Below are 15,072 nucleotides of genomic sequence, written 5' to 3'. Positions count from 1 at the left end.
AGCCTTGGATAAGATGACGGGGAGTATAGAAAGATAGTATTTACGATTTGTTGCTTCTAATCAATTTCTGAACCAGCTAATCTATTGTCAAGAAAAGTGCACACACATACACAGGAGAATCAAGAGATGAGGCGGACATAGACCTGAGCAAGGCGGATGGGGGAGGACGCAGACTTGAGCAAAGCGGATGTAAGCTTTCCCTGTCAAATCTGATGCGCCTTCAGGTAATCGTGGAAAGCAACTTGAGCCAACTCGCTCGATTTATCTCTGCAGCTTCGGAGGATTTCATTGGGATGAGCAAAAATCGAAGGGGAAAGTGGAGGAGGAGGTCGGAGTGGAGAACGTAGATTTAGGGATTTGTTGCGGACGGACTTATCCACCCGGAGAGTTCCGCCTAGATTTTTTCGCGCGTTCCGGCTTTGCCGTCGAGGGCGAGCAGAATCGGCTCTCCCCGCGAGCGAGGATTTTCTAGCCGAGCAAGGCTAGCTGCCTCCAAAATCTAGGATATATTTGCACTACCAAAGGGCAAGCCTAGCCTAGCAAGGCAAAAACGACTTTTGCTAAGAAACCAAACGCACCCTAAGTCTTCGGCGCCCCTGTCCCAGAACAGATCTGGACCCGCCGCCGTCGGATCCCATCTTTCTCGTATGTGCGTCAACGACTGCCCATCGGAACGCTGTGGCTCCTCGGACTCCCTTTGTCTCCAACGCTCCACTGCCCGAGTGAGTGCCCGTGTTGATTTTTCCAAAGGATTTGCGCCGCCGGATCCCGTCCCCTTTGTTACGTCCGTGCGTCAACGACCACCGCCGGATCCCTCCCCGGTTCCTCGGCTCGCTTCGTCTCCAAGGCTCCACTGTCCGAGCGAGTCCCGCATTGATTTTAACCAAGGATTTGTTCCTTCGTTCCTCGGGGCTGTGCCAATTTTCTAGCGAATCTTCATAATTTTTTGGCGTCAATTTTCTGGCAAATTCTGATTCAGATTTTGTGTCCGCCTCTCTCCTCTTTCCTCAAATTCACCTTCTCTCTCATTGCCTGGCTGTGGGTGCTCTCTCCTCTGTATTGGGCAGTCTGTTTGTAGTTCTTGAGGAGGTTGATTGATATTACTGATGATCTGCAAATGTATATAAATTGATAAGAACAAGCTTATGGGAGTGAGGTGGGACTATTTAACACGAAATCCAGATAATTCTAAGCACAGGTGACAGCCTAGGTGAGCGACGAAAGCAACCACGTGAAGGCCCAGTCGATTGGCTTAAAAAAAAATCAAAATTACTCAAAGACGCTCAACAAGGGGGAGTTTGTGTGCCTGGCGGCTAGACGTACGGATAGAAACTCTGTTGTTTTTATGTAGGACACTTCGATGATGGTTATTGATTATACTATATCACACATACGTGTTCTGCATATGCCGATCTAAACTTATAAAAAGAAAATCTCCTCTCTTTTTTCCAATGTCTTATTCACGCACCTTTGTACGCGCCAGGTCCACATATAACTTTAGACACGTGTCAGGTCCACATATAACTTAGACATGTAACGTAATATATATGCTTCAAATCTCGGCCATCAATTTTTATGGTTAGCACACAATTAATGGATATAAAAGGATGACGTATGGAGAACTATGAAAGCCTCCGTCTTTTAATATTAGGTATAGATTCCTACCCAGTCTGTTCTGTGAGCAATTGTTTATCTTTTTAATAGTTTACCAAGGATGATGAATTAATATTAGTGATCTTGAATGCATGGTTTTTGTAGTTTACTTATGTGTGCATGATTGAGAGTAGGTGCTTCTCAGATAATAAAATTGATTGTCTCATCATTTCATTTGCTCATTATATTGTTTTTGTACTAATCGAGAGTGCACATGCAAGCTTACTAGTGATGCTTAGGTCCTGAGGTTTGGCGTAACGTCTGTTTTACCGCCCTCAAGCCGGTAGTAATGCTAAAGGTGTGCTCCGCTAATTCCTTTGGGATTCCTGGCATAAAAGTACAGTTACTAAGCTCCCAAAAAATCGAGAGTTCTCATCGACTTGGGCTGTGGTGATGCCATAGTCCCCGATTGTCAGCCGGTGAGCATTATTTTCTAATCACACAGGTGTAAACGTGTCCATCCATGTGTTATCCAGCCACAGCCGACTATAGAGGATACGACTCTCTCAGGTCCTCTGTCGTTGATTTCTAGCCGCCATATGGGCCTCCCCCATAGTCGGTTTTGTTTTGGCGTGGGCTTTCCTTGCCCTCCCACGAAGCTCCCACACAAGCCTTCTCCAAAAAAAAGCACACGAGCGCTCCTCCTCCAGCCGCCAGCCGTGGTCCATGGCCTTCTCGTGCGTACCCCGTGTAGCCTCGTGTGCAGCGACCTAGGGATGAAAACCCTAGCCATCGTAGGTGCCATCCTCTCCTCTCTTCCCTCGCCGTCGTTACCGCCCACCTCGTCGAGGTTGCGGCGCCCCCTTCGATTTCGAAGGTGGCAGTGAGATCTTTACCGGCGGGGCCGGTTATGTGGCTGTGGACGTCGCAAGCACCCGGGCGGTGGCTAGCGACCTGAATTGTGGTCGGTGGTGTCTCGCGACATGGAGGGAGGCAACTGTGTGCACAAGCTCAACCCCTAGCCTCACTACTGCCATGGATTTTGGCATGGGTTGTCGCATCCGCCATGGATATAATTTCCCGTAGGCTGCATCAGCTATTGTTGGACTATGGTAGCCACCCACCACTTTCCTTCGAAGATGTTTCTTGCTTAAATTTGTGATGTTTCTTTGACCGTGGGTTGACTACACATCTAAGGTGCAAATTACAACAACTAGACTAGCTTTTAGCATCTAGCAGATGAGATGGTGAGGTTTATTTTTCCGCATCAAGCTTTATACTATTTGATGGTAGTTTCTTATTGCAACAATTTACTTGATTGAAAGATAAAGTATACAGATAAGTTATTTCTGTCCTTAGGTTGATAGATTTTGTTATTGGCATTTTTTACATTAAAACTCTATAACTGACAACATATTCTTTTTTTGTAGACACCAGTTTGGAACCTTCATTAAGAGAAGAGGTACGTGGGCAACTCCTAGGTTAACAGGTTCTGAGAACAAGATACATGAGCTTGGCAAGCTTCTGAACAACTTAAAAGAAACTTCTTCCTCAGTGGTACACCGTAGCTACATCATGCTTAAGAAGGTGAAAGAAGAAATTATAGGCTGGTACTAAGGATTTAAATGAATCACCAAAGTTGGTCTTCTTACAGATTATATATATCTTGTTCATACGGTTGCAATATAAACAAATGGTTGATCTGCATTTTGATATAATTTTCCGGTGCTTTTGTGGGAATGGCATTTTCGTGCCCCCTTGCTGTGTGAGCAGACCGCACACATGGTCTTTTATCGCATTGACCATTTCAACTGAGCACATTAAAATAAGGGAAGATGTCACTAACAGATCATCACTATAATCATCGGCGCAACAAAGCGCGCGTATTCATCTAGTTAGATACATGTCAGGTAGAGGTATCCGAAATCTTGTGGAGGAACTTGTGGAACACGTTTCCTATTTGGGGTCCAGATCAATTCCCAGCGAGGTTATCAAAGACCGATCCTCCGGATGAACTTGAGGCTCGCCGATATTGCTACGGGAATTGCACAGAGTTGACTTGGAGCGCTTCGTGGGGCTCATGTTGTCTGTTTCGACCTTGCTTCCGGATAGATCCTCGGCAGCCAGGGCCTTCGCGGTGAAAGCCAAAGTTCGTTTCTCGATGCGGAGCAGTCGTTCTGCATCGCCATAGATAGTAATGACACCTTTTGGGCCTGGCATCTTTGATTTCATGTATGCGTAATGTGTCACGACGTGAAACGATGCAAACGTAGTTCGTCTGAGCAATGCATGATAGCCACTCCGGAAAGGGACTATGTTGAAGGTCAAAGTCTCGATACGATAGTTGTCGGGAGTTTTGAACACCACATAAAGTGTGACACTCCCTGTGCATTGGGTGCATTGGGCCTCCGTGCCTGGGATGATTATGCATTGGGGGCATTGGGCCTCCGTGCCTGGGATGATGCCCCTAAATTTGGTCTCACCAGGCTGGATGCGGGATGAGTCAAACTTCATCTTTTTCATTGTTGGTGTAAATAAGGTTGAGACTACTGCTGCCATCCATTATGATCCTCGTCACTTGTTGGGGGCTCCGACGATCGAACGTGATCAGAATTTTTGACCACGGGTTATACTTCAGTTCCTTGGGCTCCACGACGTACACTTCACAGAGCGCGCGATTCTATTCCCTTTTGGTGAAGTGGGATGCATAAATCATGTGGCATCCTTCACTTTGGAGGGATTTTTTCTGGCCAGCGTTGCATGGTCAAGGCCGCTACCTGTCTTCTTTATCATGATTATAGGGTTGACTTTCTTCCTAGGTTGTTGTTTCAGCTCACGAGGCTTGCTTGATGACCTAGCAATTCCGATTTGTGTGGGTGGCAGGCTTGTCTGTTGTACCTAGGTGTATGGCACATGGCTGATCCAGGATTTTCTCCAGCTCAGAGTCGCTACCCCTTCTCCCTGGAAGGCTTTCTTCTTTGTCCCGCCGCCATGGTGCTAGTTGCTAAACCCTACATTGACCTTGCCGCCCTCAGTGTCGCTGTCACTTCTGTTGCGATGCTTCTTCTTTCGGTTGCGTCGTGGATTTTCATTCCCGTCGTGTACCTCGGGTGGGCCAGGGGCTCCATTCTGCCCCTTGTTCTTGGCAAGCCAATTGTCCTCTCCGGCGCATAATTTGGTCATCATGACCATGAGTTTGGCCATGGTCCTCGGCTTATAATGACCGAAGTCTCTAGAAAGCCACTCATTGTTGATATTATTCCTGAATGCCGCAAGGGCTTCAGTGTCGTTACAATTGATGATTGCATTCTTCTTTTTAAGGAAATGATCCCAGAACTTGCGTATGGGCTCGCCCGACTTCTGCACTACAAGGGCCAGATCATTGATATCCATGGGCTTTTAACTTAGGTGCCCTGGAAATTTGACATGAACTCAGCCTCGAGTGCAGCCCATTAGTCGATCGACCCAGGTGGCAGAGTGTGCAGCCAGTGTGAGTTGAGCCCTTCAATTTAGCACCATGTATTTTATGGCGTGTAAATCATTGTTGTTTTTCATGTGAACCACAAGAATATAGTCCTCGATCCAAACCGAAGGGTCTGTCGAGCCGTCATATTTCTTGATGTTGACGATCTTGAAGCCCATCAGGAGCTTGTGAGCAATCACCCGATCTGAGAAGAAGTGCGGATGTGCTGCAGATGAGCCGCCTAGAGTATGGGCACTGTCGATTGTGTGACTAGCATCACAGCTTCCCACATATCTGTATTTGGAGTAGGCGTGCTGGTCCCTATTTTTCCATCAAAGCCATAGGTCCCGCTTACTCAACAAATGCTTTCGGGCAACGCCTAGGTCGGTAGATCATTCGAGGAGATGGGTCGTTAGGCGGAGGATGATGGCTGTCCTTGGTGCAGAACTAGAGATCGTTTTGGGCCACCCATGTCACTAGACATGGTGACGCAGGTATGCTGATGTTCCGACCCCCCGGGCGCACGCAAGTCGGTATCGTTCCTCCATGTGTCTCAGTGGTCTTTGGCCCACTGGCACTTGGATATTGCGTTGTGGTCGGCAACAGCATCCGGATCCTTTAGGAGGTTCTTGTAGTAGCTTGGTGGCGCTTTATTGGTTGTCACCTATTGCACCTTAGCTTTGAGAACCTCTTCGGTCTGGAAGAGCTCGTTTCAGCAGTCCTCCAAGTATTGTGCGCCTTCACAGAGGCATTGCTTCTCGCTGGTTATCTTTCGGGCCGTGCCAGCCAATCTTAGCCTTAACGCATCATGATTCGAGTTGCCGAGTGACTCATTCAAAATGTCGTGGTTGCTGGGACCGAGATCGCTATGAGGCTCATCTACGCTGTCATTGGGATTGACATTCTCGCCATTGTTGTTATTCCCGGCTTGTTGTCATCTTCATCCCTCGTTATTGTTTTTGTTGCCATTGCCACCTCCCCTGTTGTTGCGATCGGGGGTGCCTGCCATATAGTTGTCATAGCTCGAGGTCACCGTCCACTTGCCAGGAGGTGTGATGGCTATTGGCGGGCTATCTGAGGAATCCCAATCTCCTGTTCCATATCTTCGACTTTGTTAGAGGCACTCTCGAGGACTTCGGTTAGGTCATCGATGAGATGGCTGGTGGGTGGGCCGGAAAAAATGACTTTTCCTGGGGATTCCTTGATCCGATTGTACATCGAGACTAGGCCGTCTAAAATTGCGAGCTTCTGAATTTGATCTAACATTGTTCAGAAGAAGTTTCCCACGTTGTCGTTCTATCACCGGGACCAGAGGAAGTTTCTGTAAGATCCGACCTGACATGGGCCTCGACCCTTCCCCTTCCATCTTTTCCTGATCTGACATTAAGGTCACCAGAGGTGATGTCACGCTTCGAATCAAGGTCGAGTCTGATGAGGGATTTTCACGCTCAAACTGAGCTAGATTGAATGTCGGGTTCAAAGTCACCGGTTCAGGCTTAATCCTCGACTTGGTTTGATACCCAGCTCGTGATGACCAACTCTCCCTGGGAATCTGCGGTGTACTCTATGCTGCTGAATCTAATGATTTAGCCTGGAGCAAAGGTTTCGACCTGACCAAGGTGGCCGATCGAGTCGACGAAATGAGCGATGCTGCCAAAGACCACGTGAAGGGTATCTTTCTCTTGTTGAGTTTTAGATAACAAAATTTCAACCAATGTTCCTAGGTGCTCTTTTCAAGTCTAGTTTTGCCATCTTGCTTTTTTTCTCTGTTAAAATGGTCCTAAGTATCTACCTTTCCATCAATTGTTCCGGAAGCAACGTGTTGTTGCATTCTTTCAAAGTTTTTCAATATTCACAAGGTTCTCATGGTGTTCCTTGTTTCTGTTTTAAACCAGAGTGTTTCATGTTCTTTCGTCTCCCATTGTGCCCTTTTCATGATTTTCAACCTACTAGGTTTTTTGTTCTCACTCTTTTGTCAAAGAAGCAAGTTATAGCATAACATCTTCCTCTTTATCTATCCAGATCACGAAATGAGATCTCTTGTTAGTGGGGGAGAGTTGTAACAGACCAGGACCATATATAAATATTATTTCCATAATAATTATTATAATGTTTGTTCTATATTATTTTGCTTGTCAGGTCAACATGCTTTAATTTTAAATTCGATTGTCTAAACTCTTAATTGTATTTTATTAAAATTGCAACAAAACTAAAACTCAAAATAAATTGCATAGATCTTTTGATCTATTTAAATGGAGGGGTTTCACATGGTGGTTCTCATCATAACCCATGAACATATCCTCCCAATATTATTAGGGAGCAAGAATAAAATATTCCATTAATTTAGGATCACCCAAAAAACACACTTACAATCTATTCCAAATATTTGAATCCATGCTCTTTCTGCAATTACCCAAATTCAAGTTGTGGAGCTTTGAAATATTTTAGAGAGGCCCCATTTGAGTTTGCATGCCCTTGGAAATTGATTTGAAGCCCTGAATATTTTCCCAAGACCCCTTGCATATTTTTTCATGTGAAGGAATTTGGATCAACCTTTTCACACTAGGCCGGCCAACTGGCCAGGCCGGCTCCCTCTCTTATTTTTCCCTTGCCAACCGGCCAGGCCGACTGATGTGGTCACCTATCACAGGTAGGGTCAAGGACCCATCATTTGGGACCCACATGGGGCCCATCACCATCATAGGTAGGTCCCTGGATCGTGCCAACATATTGATGCATACATCAAGAAGTTCACTCGAACGACTTTGCGGCACTCGGACGATCACACATCACTCGGCCGATGGTCCACCACTCGGACATCGAGGACAGGAGGACATCATGGGAGCTGCAGCGGTCGAGGAATCCTAAGTCATCCACTAATTAGACTTATAGCTACTGTTACATGTAACTGCTATAGTACAGGCTCATTACACTAGTAACTAACTCATTCAATGACATTTATTGCCTTAGCGGTGTGGGAAACATGGGGCTGAGGCCGCACCCCTCTTCATAGCCAGGCACGTTCACTCTCTATAACCATACCCATCAAATGAAAGCAAGCCTCAGGGCACGAGACGTACGGCTTTTACCTTCGCCGAGTGGGGCCTGAACTCGTTAAACACCGAGTGTTACACCTACGTCGTAGCTAGTCTCCGCCCCTTATTCGTACCCCTAGTACTCATTGTCAGGATCATAACCCCGATAGTTGGCGCCCACCGTTTGGTGGAGTGAATATTGTCGGTTAAACCCTGATTTTATACCTACTACTTGGGATGATTTAAAACTTGTCATGAGAGATAGATTCGTTGATGTTTATTATACTCGTGGCATGATTAAAAAATTACAACATTTCAAGCAAGGTAGTGACACCGTATCAAAATACTATGATGATTTAAAAACCACCTTGTTGCACTCATTTTTAGAAGAAAGTGAAGAAGATTTTGTGGATAGATTTTGGGGAGGATTAAACCGTGATATTCAGGAGATACTAATTCATGAAGAGTGTTGTCCTATGGACCATTTGTTTCATCTTGCTTGCAAAGCTCAACAGGAAATAAAACGACGTGTTCCCCACAAGGAGAACAAGCGCACGGTGCACATTCCAAGAGTTGATACGATTGTTTCGTCAACTACTGGGCATACTATGACAACCACATCCATTGTTGTGAGGAGTACATTACCTACAATATGTGACATATCACCACCGAGAGTGCCTACATCATCTGTGTTGATCATAAAAGGTAATAACAAAGGTACTGATCTTCCACCTCCACATGAGTATGATGAATGCCTTGTCAATTTCAATGCACCATGTGATGACCTACCCACTACTTTGATCACATCACCTATTTTAGAGGACTATGTTGATGATTTGACTTTGCCATGTGATCAAACAAATGCAATATCAGCAATGTTGAGTGCACCCATTGAATTAACTGTTGATGCAAAAGAACCATGTGAATCAGGGACTAAATCAGATTTGGATCAAATACATTTGAAAATAATTGTGCCAATGTTTAATCATTTTGATATGACCTCCAATCTTGGTGATGATTATGTGACCAATGACTTATTGCATGTTTGCTTATTTAAGCATGTTGTAGCATGTAAATTTGATGCAAGTAAGGTTTATTCACCAATGTTGGGATGGTTTAATGATGAACATTGTCAACCTTTTGAAATGAATAAGAGCTTCACTTATATGTGCAAACTGAGTTGCAATATTTTCATGCCTTCTACTTCTTGTGATAATATTTTGGCTTCAGATTTTATGAACTATGAAAGTTACTCATGTATACATGTATCATATGTGCAAAAACCAAGGGAAGTAAAAATGGATGACATATACATATACAACATGTACACCTTGTCTCTTTTGTTAGCCACATTTCTGATTAAGCAACACCAAGGAAGACTTTGTTTTAAAGAAGGGGAGGATAATGAGGACATGACTAGCTTTGATACGACCAAAAAATATTGCATACATGTATATTTGTGAGGTGATTTCTTATGCAAACTATGCAATAATTTATTTATGTCATCCAGGACAAATATACTTCACAAACTTTTGTGTCATGTTTAATTGCAGGTGTATGAGACGTTTGTACAATCCACATATGAAGATAAGGGAAAAAGAGAAGTTTATGTGTTGTTCAAAAAGTCTTCTCACGTCACTTTTGGGCCAAGAGAAGATAGAGTCCAAGTCTCTCACGTTGTGGACTCAGATTCGAACTGCACAGACATACCTGACAAAAAACGTCAATAACCTTTTCACCCAGACTCTGAATTGGGTGATTCTTTTTTTGTTGGAAAGTAGATTTCGTGCACTTTTCGACCCAATTAGATTCACCTTCAAATTCGTCCGGAGCGTTGAGTTATGGATGAAACAATCTGATGCTGCAGCAGAATATGAGTCAAACTACAAGTCCAAAGGTGTTACATCACCTCCACTTGGGCCCATTGGCCTTGTACGGCCTAGGGTTGGTTTTAGGCTGCCTTGGGACGTCCTCCTACCTCCTTGACCGTCACCCCTTGCTCCTATATAAGTAGATCCATTTAGTAGCTTTTTCCTTGGGATTTGTTTAGTTAAAAGTTAGCCAACGCAACTTCGTGTACTTCGTTTGTGTCCAACGGCCATACCAAGACCGCTTCTGGATCCCCACCATTATCAATACTTCATCTATATTTGCAATATTCAGATTGCTTTATCATATTCTTGCTTGTTCTTCGATTGCTTGCAGGAATAGACCTTCGTGGTCAGGTTGATCATGCTCTGGCGTGGTCAATAACCTCTCAGAGTTGGTTTAGCGATTGCTAAAGTGCAATGTCATGCACGTTTGTAGTCGGATCATCAAAGTCGTCTCCACCAAATCGATAGTTATCATCTCATCGAAAGACCGGGACCCATGCCTCTATTAGGTAGAAGACGTCATGGCCACCTTCGGTAAAGCACTGGAGAGTATTGATGACGTTGAGAAGACAATTGACACCACGTTGGACGCCAAGTTCGATGAAGTACTCGCGCGTCTTCCACAACCACCGTCCGTTGCACGTGTCGCACCTCTACATCATCATCAACAACAACAACATCGCCTTCCAAATCAAGTGGGACGAGCATTGCGCGTTCCCCTTGAGCCTGGTCAAAATTCCAGTGCTGCTGTACCTACTGTTGATGTTTCTGTGGCTATTGCTGCTACTGCAGAGGTGGAGGACCATTACGAGGATGAGGTTGATCAAAATCAAAACTACGTGCAACCACTAGCACCACCACCACCAGATCGTCCTCATGCATATCATCGCAACGGTAGGGCTGCACCACCACCCGAGGTACGAGATCTTGACCATCTTCCTAAACTAAAATTAAATATTCCACCATTTGAGGGTAGATATGTTCCTGATATATATCTTACTTGGGATTTAGAGACTGAACAACATTTTACATGTTTAAAATATCCTGAGGAGAGACGTGTTCTTGCTGCTGTTTGTGCTTTCACTAGTTTTGCATGTGTTTGGTGGTCTAAACATTGTAGATTATATCCTATTCCAGCTACTTGGTCTGCTTTAAAAATTGCTATACGTACTCGTTGGGTTCCACCATATTATCAAATGAATTACTTCAAAAATTGCAACATTTAAGAGAAGGAAAAAATTATGTAGACGAATATTATCAGGAATTACAAACTGGCATGATTAGACGTGGTATTGTTGAGGATAATGAAGCTATGCTTGCACGTTTTATGGGTGGATTAAATAAAGAGATTCAGACCATTGTAGAGTATAAGGAATATAATAACATCACTTGTTTATTCCATGTTGCTTGCAAAGCTGAACGTGAAGTCTAGGATCGACAGACATTGGCGCGAACTAAATTTTCTGCAGGTCGACCTTCATCATGGACACCGCGTGCTTCCTCTACTTCCACATGTTCTGCTGCACCGACACCTCCGTCAGCTGCCACCTCCAACCGTGATACAAGAAAGCAGGCACAACCACCACTATCTACCAAGAGCACACCTTCTAGGCCTGCACATAGCTCTTCTTCATCCATTGCATCAACATGGCAAACAAATGATGTTATTTGTCGGCATTGCAAGGGTGGAGGTCATTATGCGAGAGAATGCCCATCTAAGCATGTGATGATTGCTACTGAGGATGGTGGGTATGAGTCCGCTAGTGACTATGATGAGGAGACTTTGGCTCTTATTACAAGTGAAGAACACATTGGAGATGATTCTGATCATGAGACGCAATACATGGCTCCTGAAGAGGCCGACAGGTATGAATGTTTAGTTTCTCAACGTGTTTTGATTGTGCAGGTCACACAAGCTGAGCAAAATCAGAGGCATAATTTGTTCCATACAAAGGGAGTTGTGAAGGAACATTCTATTCGCGTCATCATAGATGGATGGAGCTGCAACAACTTGGCTAGCATGGAGATGGTGGAGAAGCTATCTCTCACCACAAGACCACATCCACATCCGTACTACATCTGATGGTTCAACAACAGCGGCAAGGTTAAGGTAACACGTACTGTTCGTGTGCATTTTAGTATCTCGACATATGCTGATTATGTTGATTGTGATGTGGTACCTATGCAAGCATGTTCCTTATTACTTGGTAGACCATGGCAATTTGATAAAAATTATGTACACCATGGTAGAAACAATCAATATACTCTTGTTCATAAGGATAAAAATATTACTTTGCTTCCTATGACTCCTGATTCCATTTTGAAAGATGATATTAATAGAGCTAATAAAGCAAAACATGCGAAAAAATAAGAGTGAAAATCAGATTGTGGCAAACGAATTTGAGCAACAAATGATGCGTAATAATAAACCATCTAGTGTTTCTTCTGAAATTAAATTGAAAAGTGCATGTTTACTTGCCACCAAATCTGATATTGATGATCTAGATTTTAGCAAATCCGTTTGATATGCTTTTGTGTGCAAAGAGGCATTATTTTCTTTCGAGGATGTACCTTCCTTTTGCCTCTTGTTGTCACTAACATTTTGCAGGAGTTCGTTGACATCTTTCCACAAGACGTGCCACCGGGATTACCACCTACTCAAGGGATTGAGCATCAGATTGACTTAATTCCCGGTGCCTCGCTGCCAAACCATGCACCGTACCATACCAATCCAGAGGAGACGAAGGAGATTGTGCGTCAAGTACATGAGCTGCTCGATAAAGGTTATATACGCGAATCTCTTAGGCATTGTGCAGTTCCTATTATACTAGTGCCAAAAAAGGATGGTACGTCGCGTATGTGTATTTATTGTGGAGGCATTAATAATATTACTATTCGTTATTGTCATCCTATTCCTAGGTTAGATGACATGCTTGATGAATTGAGTGGCTCTACGATATTCTCCAAAGTTGATTTGCGTAGTGGATACCATCAAATTCATATGAAAGTGGGAGATGAATGGAAAAGAACATTTAAAACTAAGTTTGGATTACATGAGTGGTTAGTCATGCCTTATGGGTTAACTAATGCACCTAGTAATTTCATGAGATTAATGAACGAAGTTTTACGTGCTTTCATTGGACAATTTGTGGTAGTCTATTTTGATGATATACTGATTTATAGCAGATCTTTGGAGGAACATTTGGAACATTTACGTGCTGTTTTTATTTCTCTAAATGATGCATGTTTGTTTGTCAACCTTGGGAAGTGCACAGGAAGAAGGATGTGCCTTTTGTTTGGGGTACCGTACTGGAAGAAGCCTTCACGGTATTGAAAGATAAGTTAACACATGCTCCTTTACTCCAACTTCCTGATTTGAATTAGACTTTTGAGCTTGAATGTGATGCTAATGGAATTGGATTAGGAGGTGTGTTATTACAAGATGGCAAACCTGTTGCATAGTTTTCTGAAAAATTGAGTGGGCCTAGTTTGAATTATTCTACTTATGATAAAGAATTATATGCTCTTGTTCGGACTTTAGAGATATGGCAACATTATTTATGGCCCAAATAATTTGTTGATAGAGGCGAAGGTGTCCCGATGTTTCGATGGGATGGTGGCTATCATTTTATATGGGAGTCGACCTTGACGATCCGACTACGAACGTGCAAGACATCGCGGCTTAGCAATCGCTAAACCAACTTCCGAGGGGTTATTGACCACGCCAGAGCACGATCAACCTGACGACGAGGGTATGTTTCCTGTAAGCAAACGAAGAACAAGCAAGAAACTGAGATTGCAATCTGGATATTGCGAATATAAGAGGAAAGCTTTATTAATGAAGGTAGGGTTCTGTGACGCCTTTGTCAGGTCGTTGAACACAAACAAAGTACGTGAAGTTGCAGCTATGGCGAACTTTTAATCTAAACAAAACCCAAAGTCTGAACGATGCCCTAAGGGCTGTATATATGGAGGAGATAGGTGGGAATTTCGTGGCCCTTGGAGGAGGGGTCTGAAACCAACCCTAACTCTTGTTTCCCCACACACACGGACTCTAAAAACAACCTATAATCAAGTATTTCGAAATCACATGGGCCTGGCCCAAAAATAAGGTGATGCAGCACCTAGAATAGCCTCTGGATGAAATTTATGAAGTGTCATATTGTATATTTCGCCCAAGGCTTCATGCACTCATTATGGTGGCATCAAAGTCCTGGAATAATCACTTGTAACTCCGTTCTTGTTCCCCTTGGCATGCCATCATCTCCATGCTTGAACTTGCTCCAAGGTTCATCTTTCTTGTCCAAGCTAGGACCTTCATTTGTAAGCAAAACAAATGTATCCAATTTAGGCAGCATCATATTCTCATGAACATTAGAATCGTTACCAAGAAACGAAAGTACCTGGTAATTCAATTGGCGTGAGCGAGATCTAGTAATTGGTCTAGTATGTATAGCAGCAGGGGCTGTGGGTGTAACAATGGTATTGATGTCCTCATCATCTGTTATACATTCTGATCATGAATCATTGAAACATATTAAATGTCAAGCTAAACTGAATCATAGACATGCTAAATGGGTTGAATTCATTGAGACTTTCCCTTATGTCATTAAACACAAGAAGGGTAAAGAAAATGTTATTGCTGATGCATTATCTCGTCGCTATACTATGCTTTCACAACTTGAATTCAAAATATTTGGTTTGGAGACCATCAAAGATCAATATGTGCATGATGCTGATTTTAAAGATGTAATGCAAAATTGTAAAGAAGTAAGAACGTGGAACAAGTTCGCTGTTAATGATGGATTTGTGTTCCGTGCTAACAAGCTATGCATTCTAGCTAGATCCGTTCGTCTTTTGTTGTTGCAGGAGACGCATGGAGGAGGATTAATGGGACACTGTGGCGTGAAGAAGACGAGGACATACTTGCTACCCATTTCTTTTGGCAAAAGATGAGACAGGATGTTGAGCGTTTTGTTGCTCGCTGCACTACATGTCAAAAAGCTAAGTCACGACTCAATCCTCATGGTTTATATATGCCTTTGCCTATACCTAGTGTTCCTTGGGAGGATATATCTATGGACTTTGTTTTAGGTTTACCTCAAAC

This window comes from Triticum aestivum, chromosome 7A, assembly GCF_018294505.1.
Source record: "Triticum aestivum cultivar Chinese Spring chromosome 7A, IWGSC CS RefSeq v2.1, whole genome shotgun sequence".
NCBI lineage: Eukaryota > Viridiplantae > Streptophyta > Magnoliopsida > Poales > Poaceae > Triticum > Triticum aestivum.
Note: the sequence above shows the minus strand (reverse complement) of the source record.